Source organism: Nansenia antarctica (assembly GCF_963989245.1).
Source record: "Nansenia antarctica genome assembly, chromosome: 4".
Taxonomy (NCBI): domain Eukaryota; kingdom Metazoa; phylum Chordata; class Actinopteri; order Argentiniformes; family Microstomatidae; genus Nansenia; species Nansenia antarctica.
In genome coordinates this window covers 56901719-56912829 of record NC_137689.1, presented here as the reverse complement: position 1 = coordinate 56912829, position 11111 = coordinate 56901719, and positions in this window count along the sequence as shown.

Below are 11111 nucleotides of genomic sequence, written 5' to 3'. Positions count from 1 at the left end.
TTGTATTTGACAGATTGAATTGAATCTGAGCACAAACTGAATTGTATTCGACAGATTGAATTGTATTCAATTCAGTTTTCATTATTTTCATAATAATAATATTTTCAGCCCAGAGTCCCCGGATGAGTGCCTCTAAAACTGAACTCGTATTTTGAGAAAAACGGAATTGTATTTTGAGAACTGAATTGTATTTTGAGTAAAACTGAATTGTATTTAGAGAACTGAATTGTATTTTGAGAAAAAACGAATTGTATTTAGAGAAACTGAATTTGAAAACTGAATGAAAATAATGAAAACTGAATTGAATACAATTCAGTTTGTGCTCAGATTAAATTCAATCTGTCAAATACAATTCAGATCTGTGAAATACAATTCAATTTGTGGTCATATTCAATTCAATCTGTCAAATACAATTCAATTTCTGAGGCACTAAAATAGCTCCATACACACGTGCCTAAGTTTCTATAGACTATAGCACTGAAACAGCCAGAACGAACTCTGCCGTTGGAGAATCAGCTCGCGCTAGCATTTTTCAAACAAGCAACTTCTTGGAAGAAAACAACTTTACGGTCTCTCTTTCTTAAGCTAGCTCATCTCAGTTAAAATGAAACCAGAATATTCTCAGCCAAAGGGGAAACGGTGGGTCTGAACACAACAGTTCTGTTCATTACTTGTGTTCGCTACATGATAATATCAATAGCCACTCAAACTGGCCTCAAAGTCGCGTGATCACTGCAAGGTCATCTGGGCTAGCAGAAGTTCGTTACAACGCTGCTAAATCAAAACTAAAAATGTCTTAATCATGCATGCAATATACAATCATGTGAGAAGGGGAAGTTAGAAGAGTTTTTGTTGACATAATTATTATATTAGGCTATATTATTATATATCATAAGGCCTATTGCTAGAGAAGCGAAACAACTAGTTTGCTAGCTACATTTTGGTATTAGCGTAGTTCAACAATTAGCCTAAGTAGGCCTAATCTCACAATTGCTTTTCTAGGATCCAGAGGGAAGGCAATGTGAGGGAGAATGTACATTTAGCTGGTGAGGATCCTTTTTAATGCATCTATTTATCAGTCTGTCTGTAATTGGGATACTATGTAGTCTATTTAAGTTGTCATAAATTGTAGAAATTATCTTAATATTTACTGATTCATTTAGAGGCTTGGCTGCAGTTGCCTACATATAACAACCTGTGTTAAGCAAGAATGATGTTGGGAAAGGATAGGGAAATCTTTCATACAGCTCTCCCTGAGAAAAACAGTTATTCAAATTTGATGATCAATACAGTTTTTTGTATGGATTGTCTGTTGCTAGCTATATCCGTTTACTACAGAGATTTGATTGTTCTGGTTAACATTTCTTTGTCCAGCTGTCCCATCATCCAGTGATGCAGGAGAGGGGATGTCTACTACCTCCATGCTGCCCAATCCTCTTCCTCCATCAGGCCTTAGCCAGGGGCTCTTAGCTGATCTGCCAGCTAAGAAAAAGATTGCTATGCCAGTGTTGTCAAATTGGAAAGGAGAACCATATGACAAACCTTTGACCAAATACACTAAAGCCTGTCCTCTTCGTCGTAGATCTCGTCCAAAACAGCAGGTCATCCATAAGAAACATACCCCCTGCTCCAATAATAAACAAGTGAGGTTCACCGTTCCGGAGGGAACCCAGCGTCAGAAGATCAACAGGCCCCTCACACCCAGACCACCCATATGCAAGCTGTCCCCCTCTGCACATCAGACCCCCTTAAACTCTATAAACCCCCGTAGATCTTATACTACGGTGCAGGGTGCTGAGGCTGGAGATGAGAAAGGAGAAGGGGATGGTGGCTCCCTGTTCTGCTGTGTCAGGGCCATGCAGGTGGTCACGTCTGAGACGTCGCCCTCGCCTGTCTCGTCCCCGTCCCCCACTCGGCCCATAAACCGACGCGAGAGGATTATTCATTTGCATGTAAGCAACCCATTTCTTTTTTTCAAACCACAACTGAATTGAAAATCAATCTGAACAAACGTCTGCTCTCGTAGTAAGATATTGATCTTCTCTCATTCTTGTTTCCCTAGGAGACATCAAATAGGAATTTTGCTGAAAAAGGTAGGGACATTTGAGACATGAAGAATCATGGTCTTTTTTGTGCATTACCAACTGCCATTACCTCTTTTGCATATTAAACCATTTAGAGAACTGAATTGTATTTTGAGAAAAAACGAATTGTATTTAGAGAAACTGAATTTGAAAACTGAATGAAAATAATGAAAACTGAATTGAATACAATTCAATCTGTCGAATACAATTCAGTTTGTGCTCAGATTAAATTCAATCTGTCAAATACAATTCAGATCTGTGAAATACAATTCAATTTGTGGTCATATTCAATTCAATCTTTCATACAGCTCTCCCCGAGAAAAACAGTTATTCAAATTTGATGATCAATACCGTTTTTTGTATGGATTGTCTGTTGCTAGCTATATCCGTTTACTACAGAGATTTGATTGTTCTGGTTAACATTTCTTTGTCCAGCTGTCCCATCATCCAGTGATGCAGGAAAGGGGTTGTCTACTACCTCCATGCTGCCCAATCCTCTTCCTCCATCAGGCCTTAGCTCAAGAAGATCTACCCCTGTGCACCAGGGGCTCTTAGCTGATCTGCCAGCTAAGAAAAAGATTGCTATGCCAGTGTTGTCAAATTGGAAAGGAGAACCATATGACAAACCTTTGACCAAATACACTAAAGCCTGTCCTCTTCGTCGTAGATCTCGTCCAAAACAGCAGGTCATCCATAAGAAACATACCCCCTGCTCCAATAATAAACAAGTGAGGTTCACCGTTCCGGAGGGAACCCAGCGTCAGAAGATCAACAGGCCCCTCACACCCAGACCACCCATATGCAAGCTGTCCCCCTCTGCACATCAGACCCCCTTAAACTCTATAAAGTCCCGTAGATCTTATACTACGGTGCAGGGTGCTGAGGCTGGAGATGAGAAAGGAGAAGGGGATGGTGGCTCCCTGTTCTGCTGTGTCAGGGCCATGCAGGTGGTCACGTCTGAGACGTCGCCCTCGCCTGTCTCGTCCCCGTCCCCCACTCGGCCCATAAACCGACGCGAGAGGATTATTCATTTGCATGTAAGCAACCCATTTCTTTTTTTCAAACCACAACTGAATTGAAAATCAATCTGAACAAACGTCTGCTCTCGTAGTAAGATATTGATCTTCTCTCATTCTTGTTTCCCTAGGAGACATCAAATAGGAATTTTGCTGAAAAAGGTAGGGACATTTGAGACATGAAGAATCATGGTCTTTTTTGTGCATTACCAACCTATCTGCCATTACCTCTTTTGCATATTAAACCATTTAGCAGATGCTTTTATCCAATGCAACGTACAATTAGAGATTACAGGGACAGTCTCCCTGGAGTAATGTTTTTTTTTTCCCCTGGCACACTAGTGGTGGTGTTCCCAGATGGGATTTGAACTCATGACCTTCTGATCATCAGTCCAACTCACTATCCACCAGGAAAATGATAATCCTTATTTCCTTGCTTCCGATTTGATAGCAGGTTCTTCTGGTGGTCTGGCGAAACCCTCCGACGGTCCTTTGTGTGGTGGGAAGGTAAAGTCTGGCTGTAACCTCTACCAGGATAGGAAGAGGAAGAGGAAGAGGAAAAGGAGCCCACAGTCAGAGAAAGGCCCAATGCCGCCCAACCGAGGGGCGAGGAGTTTCAACCGCCGATCATGGCGTCGCCAGCTTGACAGTAGTAGTTCTGCCTCCCCAGCATCTGATGGCAGCATTCTCCTCCACAGCCCAAAACTTATCCAAATCCAACCTGATGTTTCCTCAACTGCTCAATGTCGTTTGTCAGAATGTGAACCAACCCCATCCTTAATTACCTTCCTTGAGGAAGCAACACAGAGCAAAAAAAGGCATGTTCATAAAAGCAGTGAGAAGTCACTGTGTAAGACATCTACTCATTCAACTACCACACCACAGAAACTCAAGGCTTGCCAAGATGCTGGAACATTGAAAAAAAATCCTAAAACAAAGGTGTCTAATTTGATTCCATCAAAGATCCCTGTATCATCAGAGAAGCGCAAACACAAAACTGATTTTAAGAAACCACCCACACCACAGAGTGCTGTAAATACTGTAGTCTCACAAGATGCTCTATCCACCACAAGGCGGCCTAACAAGATGTCTTCCAGTGACACTCATTCTATCCCAGAAGGCTCTTCAAACACTGCTTGTGTAGCAAAGCTGAAGGAGGATACTGGGAGGAAAGTAAAATCCCCACTTCCTAGCTGTAGAGACAGAGAGCAGAAGCCTGCACCAGGCTCTAGAGGCCTTCATCAGGAGAAACCTGTGCTGACCAAACACTCAAACCCAATGTCCAAGGCTCATGCGGACACACATGTACTATCTAAGACCCCTTCCCACAAGAGTCCTGTGTGCCTATTCAAGCGGCCCACCCCAAGCACCGCTACCAACCTGGAGGGAAAACTCATGAAGGATTCAGATGGCAAGATGAGACAGTGTTACCATAAACCAGACACACCCAGACCAAAAAGCTGCCCTTCCAAGACCAAACCCATAGGGATCCCTCGGACCCACAGAAGTGCCCCTGTGAAGGGGAGAGAGGGGAATCAAACTTCAATCCCTGCCACAAAGAGCAAGACATCCCACCATGAGAGTACATCTCAGAGCAGGAGTGGCTCCTCTCTTGCCTCAGTGTGTCCAGGTGAGCTCTCTGCTCCAGTGAGGAACCTCACAGCAACACAGCCAAACATGGTACATCATGGTAAAGAGGGATATAGAAGCAGCAAGCAAAACGAGGCCACTAAAGGGCTGGGCGGGCTTAAAGCACACCAATCCACTACCTCTAAAACGATTATACCAAATGCATCCTCCTCCCAGGACACCCCATCGCTAAGAAATGGCCAAAACACCAAAGGCACTCCCTCTGTTCAGTCTAAATGTAAGTTCTGGTGCCTCATCTACTATCTGTATTCTGTCTGTGGATAACTTGTTTATTCATATTTTGTTTCCCTGCTCATTTTGTTTACTGTAGCGATACCAACCCTGAGCCACACCAACCCAACACTGACCCAACAGTCAGACCCAACTCAGAGGGTCTCTGATTCATTCTCAGACCCTCAGCTTCCTAACCTCACCGGACCGACCTCCAGACGGGAAGACATACAGTCATCCCACACAGGACAGGTGACAGAAAGCTTCTAGTAACCATACTAATGTAGTTTCTCTGACAGTTACTAATGATCATGCCAACACAACGTCATATTAAACAGACACTGTATACAGCTTCAAAACATGGTTCAAACTGTAACTATTTTGATCACATCACATTTGATCGCATCCTTAGCTTTGTCTGAGTTTGAGAGTGGTTACATTTTTCCAGCCCCATCCCTCAGCACCACTGTGTTATTTGAATCTGAGGTTAAATAGAGGTTATAAGATAGGTATTTGGCCTCTTGAGGCACAATTTTGTTATTTTACAACTGTATAATCCATGTTAATTGAAATGATTCCTGACCCACACAGATAATAAACAACCATTTACAAAAGGACGCCAAAAAGTAAGTGGTAAATTGCTCATTCATTGCCTGGAATGTGTTTCAGATTGGGATTTATCACTGTAATTTATGTCGCATTCATTCTTTCTCATATTATTTCCCTAAAACTTGCTGTGCACTCTAGTGTAGTGCATAGACAGAGCATACATTCTGTAAAGCCTGTACATTTAGTTTTCACACCTTCAAACTAGTCATGTTCATGACATTTTCTTTACATTCTGTAACACCAGGTGAGAGAGTTTAGGATGGGAATATTGCAGTATTCTGCAGAACAGCAAGGAGTCAGGGAGTAGGCGCTGGAGAGCATGACTGGTGAAGGCAGAAGAAGTTGAGATCAACAGAATGAACATCTAGGCTCATGGATTCATGCTCTTTCTATTAGGTATATTTGTATAGAATTAACGTCTATTGAATACTCTCTGAAATTGTAGAAAATACAGGACATTAAACAATATGCATGAAAAAAAAGAAGATGAACTAGTTCTATTTAAAGATGGTAAAATATTTTATTTACATTCTTCAAGGTTTGTAGAGTAGCACTATATTGATACTTGAAGATTCATTTTGACAAGCAATGATCCTGCTTCATGTTTGATCTGAAACACACAAGCGAGGTATTACACATGTGACCACACGAGGGCAGTCTTGTACCAAGCAAATGCTAACATGATTCTTGGTAGTCAGAATTAGGCAGGAGAAATAAATCCAATGTACAATATGTTATTTTGGTATTCATTGTATGTAACCATTAATAAACATGTATACTGAATTAATCAAATCTACAGTATATGGCACCCTTTTTTATCAGGTACATTTCTTTGAGCAATACCATGTGTGTGTCTCTTTCTAGCTGGTGCAAAGGATTCTGGGGGTGAGAGTCTGAGGGGATTGGTTTTCATTCAGCCTTTATGTTTTACCTATTTCTGGAGAGATTGGTCACGACTGTTCTAGAGAGAGAGAGAGAGAGAGAGAGAGAGAGAGAGAGAGAGAGAGAGAGAGAGAGAGAGAGAGAGAGAGAGAGAGAGAGAGAGAGAGAGAGAGAGAGAGAGAGAGCGAGAAAGAGAGAGAGAGAGAGAGAGAGAGAGAGAGAGAGAGAGAGAGAGAGAGAGAGAGAGAGAGAGAGAGAGAGAGAGAGAGAGAGAGAGAGAGAGAGAGAGAGAGAGAGAGAGAGAGAGAGAGAGTACTTTGTCCTTGCTGGATGTTCAATCAACCCAATCCACCTCAGATACAATTGAAGTGTATAATGGGTGCCTGCTGTTGTCCTACTGTCTTCTGTCCTGGCAGAGCCTCTCTCCCTCTCTTCTGCCTCACAGGCTTCACATTGTGCAGAACAATGCATGACCCTCAAAATGGACACGCACGAAGAAGCAGGTAGACCTACAGATGGCCAGAAACCCACAATTGTCTGAGGCATTCTATGGAGTTGGTCTGTTTTATTATTGTTATGTATGTGGGACTGCACCTTTAAGAGACACCGGAAGTGTGTGGAGTTACCCCCCGGTTGACACGTGTTGTTGGTGTGCAAGATGGCGATGTGAGGAGATAATAAAGTGATGACTGTTACCCACGGTGCGGACAGTTATTAATCATAACATTGGCGACGAGGATTATGGATTCTCTACTCTCACCTCTTCCCCCGTTCCTCGCCCTGCCGGGCGATCCACCGGTCCCGTGGATTCGCTGGTGTGAGTCCTTCGAAACGTTCATAATAGCCGCCGGGTTGGCCGGTGCTAGTGACCAACGAAGAAAAGCCCTGCTAATTCACTCACTGGGCAGCGAGGGACAGCGGATTTTTCGGACTCTCGGACCCGCTCCGAGATACGCGGACTGTGTGACACTGCTCAATGGACATTTTGCTGCTCCACAGAATGTAATGCTCCGGCGGATAATGTTTCGCCAACGTCGGCAGCAGACGGGTGAGTCTATCCACCATTACGTGGCTGATCTGAGGGGACTAGCCAGCCTCTGTAAATTCGGGGTGCTGGAAGACGAACTGATACGGGATCAGCTGGCTGAACACACTAATAACTCAAAGCTCAGAGACAAGTTGTTAATGATGCCAGACGACCTAACTTTAGCTAAAGCTGTGGATTTAGCATTCCAGCTCGAGTCAGCAGCAGCCTTGAAGTCACAGCTAGCGCCCACCTCCAGCTCGTTTCCCCCCAGACCCATGCTACTAACTCAAATGGTGGCACCGCCCACGGAGCCTTCCGAGTCCGGTTTCCCAGAGGACGGCCTCGATGTGAACTTTGCTGCACGCCAGGGTACGACAACACGCCGGGCCTGTGGTAATTGTGGCTCATCATCACACCAAAGCCGAGCACCAAACTGCCCTGCCAAGGGGCAGCAGTGTCAGCGCTGTGGCAGGCAGAACCATTTTGCCCGGGTCTGCCGCTCTACCCCCACAACAGACAGTCCACGGCCACAAGGTACACCGGGACGGCCCACACAGACGACCATCCATTCAGTGACTGCCACCCCCCGACCGGCTAAGTGGTGCACTGTTGAGCTGGATGGGGTTCGCCTCCCACTGCTGGTGGATACGGGGGCCTCCAGGTCGCTCATGAACGCTGCCACGGTACGGCGGCTCTTTCCACTCCGAACGCTCACTGCCAACGCCGAGGACCTATATGGCTATGGGTGCTGCAAAATAGACATGGTGGGCACAATCGCCTTCACTGTGCGTTACGGGACTAAGGCCCTCCCCTCATTCACCTTTCAGGTGTCTCACCAGGGTTCTAACCTCATGGGTTTTGATTTGTTTTGCGAGCTGGGTTTCACCCTCATGGACAATGTTGGATCCGCCATCTTGTCTGTCGGCTCGCCGTGGGAACAACGCTGGCCTGCTCTATTCAGCGGTTTGGGCTGCCTCACCGCCTTCAACCACCAGCCCCTCCTCAAGCCCGAGGTGCATCCGGTGATACAGCCCATACGCCGCCTGCCCCTCGCCCTACGCGACGACGTCACCGCCGAGCTCCAGAAACTCTCGGATGCGGGCATCATCGAGCGTGTCGATGCCTCCCCATGGATTTCGAACCTGGTGGTGGTAAAGAAAAAGTCAGGGGGCCTGCGTCCGTGCATCGATCTCAGGTCAGTCAACAAGGCAGTGATCCCGGACAGGTACCCGCTGCCCACGGTGGAGGAGCTGGCTGCACATTTCTACGGTTCCTCTGTGTTCTCGAAACTCGACCTTCGCCAAGGCTACCTACAGGTTCCGCTGCACCCCGACAGCCGCAACCTGACAGCTTTCGTGACGCATGGCGGGGTGTTCCGCTACACCCGCATGCCCTTCGGTCTCAGCTCAGCCCCCAGCTGTTTCCAGAAGATCATGACCACCATCTTCGCCGGCATCCCGGGCGTGGTCATCTTCCTGGACGACATAGTGGTCCATGGTGCGACACCGGACGTCCATGACGAGCGCCTGGCGAGGGTGTTGGACGTCCTCGCCAGCCACAACCTCACGCTAAATGGGGAAAAGTGCACCTTCGCCACTCCGGTCATCGAGTTCGTGGGGTTCCGCCTGACCGCCGACGGACTCAGCCCGCTACACTCTAACGTTGAGGCTGTGCTGCGCCTGCCAGAGCCGTCCTGCCCAGCTCAGCTGGCTTCGTTTCTTGGGATGACGGCCTACTACCTGCGTTTCCTTCCCCGATACTCCATGACCACCTCCCCACTGCGTGAACTATTGAAACAGGACGCGGTCTGGGAGTGGACCCCGGCCTGCTCTGCTGCTATTCACCAACTGAAGAAGCAGCTGACCTCGCCGCCGGTGCTGGCATTCTTTGACCTGGCGAGCCCCACACTCGTGACGTGTGATGCATCCAACACGGCGATCGGGGCGGTGCTGTCCCAGATCCAGGGGGGCACGGAACGCCCGGTGGCATTCGCCTCTCGGTCCCTCAACACAGCTGAACAAAAGTACTCGGTGGGGGAGCGGGAGGCGCTAGCCTGCGTCTGGGCGTGCGAGCGGTGGCATATGTATGTGTACGGGCGACACTTTACATTGCGAACTGACCACCAGGCTCTCACGGCCCTGCTCGCTACTTCAGGTTCGGGCCACAAGCCGCTGAGGATCTACCGCTGGTCGGAGAGGCTTCAACCGTATGATTTCACCACACTGTTTACCCCCGGCAGGGAAAATGTAGTGGCTGACCTGCTCTCCCGAGCCACCCCCGTCCCAGCACTCGGCGGCCCCAACCCCGGCCCGTTGCCCAACAAGGGCCCAGACGAGATGGAGTCAGAGCTCGTGCTCATGCTGCACGCCCCACTCCAGGCCACGGTTTCCCTGGAGGACCTTCAGCGCGCGTCGACAGAGGACCCCACGCTCTCCCATCTCCGCACTTACATCCGGGAGGGTTGGCCCACGAAAGTGCCGGAGGAGCTGGCGCCTTTTCATCGGGTCAGGAATGAACTGACCTGCTGGAACGGTGTCTGTGTGGCCCGGGGGCTCCGCACGTTCATCCCCAGCGACCTCAGGGCGCGCGTCCTCGCCATGGCGCACGAGGGCCACCTGGGCATTGTAAAGGTGAAGCAGCGCTGCAGGGATTTGGTGTGGTGGCCGGGCATAGACCGTGATATCGAGATGATGGTGAAGGAGTGCACGGCCTGCCTGGTCAGTGGGAAGACGGGCCCGCCACCCTCACCACCCCTACAGCCCTTGCAGTGGCCACCCACGCCTTGGGAGCACATCCAGCTGGACATATGTGGCGAACTTCATGGCGTCCCACACCACCAACGTTTCCTCCTAGTGGCCTACGACCTCCACTCAAAGTGGCCAGAGGTGGTCGCCACGGGGTCCGTAACAGCTCGGGTGGTCACTGACTTCCTCTCCTCTCTGTTTGCTCGGTGGGGCAATCCAAACGCCATCACAACGGATAATGGCCCGCAGTTTGTCTCAGCGGAGTTTGCCGTCTTCGTGGAGGAAAGGGGGATCAACCACATACGAACGGCGTTCTACCACCCGGAGGCAAATGGGGGGGTCGAGCGTTTTAACCAGACTCTGAAGAATGGGGTCAGAGCACACCTGGCAGATGGCCTGCCGTTCTCAGCCGCGCTGCTCCGCACCCTGCTTCACTACAGAGCAACGCCACACTCAACTACCGGCAGCTCCCCAGCACTCCTGATGATGGGCCGTGAGCTGCAGCTTCCTCTCAATCGGCTGCGGGCCCCAGCGGTCGCCACGCCAGCAGCAGCACCCTGCCAGAGCGCCAGGGTCGCAGACGCACAGTGGCGGATGAAGCAGCGGTTCGATAGGAGACGGAGGGTGAGAATACCTCCCTTCACAGAGGGGGACTGGGTCAGGATTCGCCGCCCTAACCGGGACCACAAGCTGCTCTCGTTCTGGTCTGCGCCGATGAAGGTCACCGCTCAGCTGGGCCCAGCCTCGTTTCGCCTGGACGACGGATCACGGTGGCACGCAAGCCGGCTTCGGAAGGTGGCATCGCCTCCCATCATAGACCCAGAACAACCGCAGGGTCCAGCTGAGTTCCCACCTGAACTGGTGGAGGCCGGGGTTCGCCCAGAGGCTC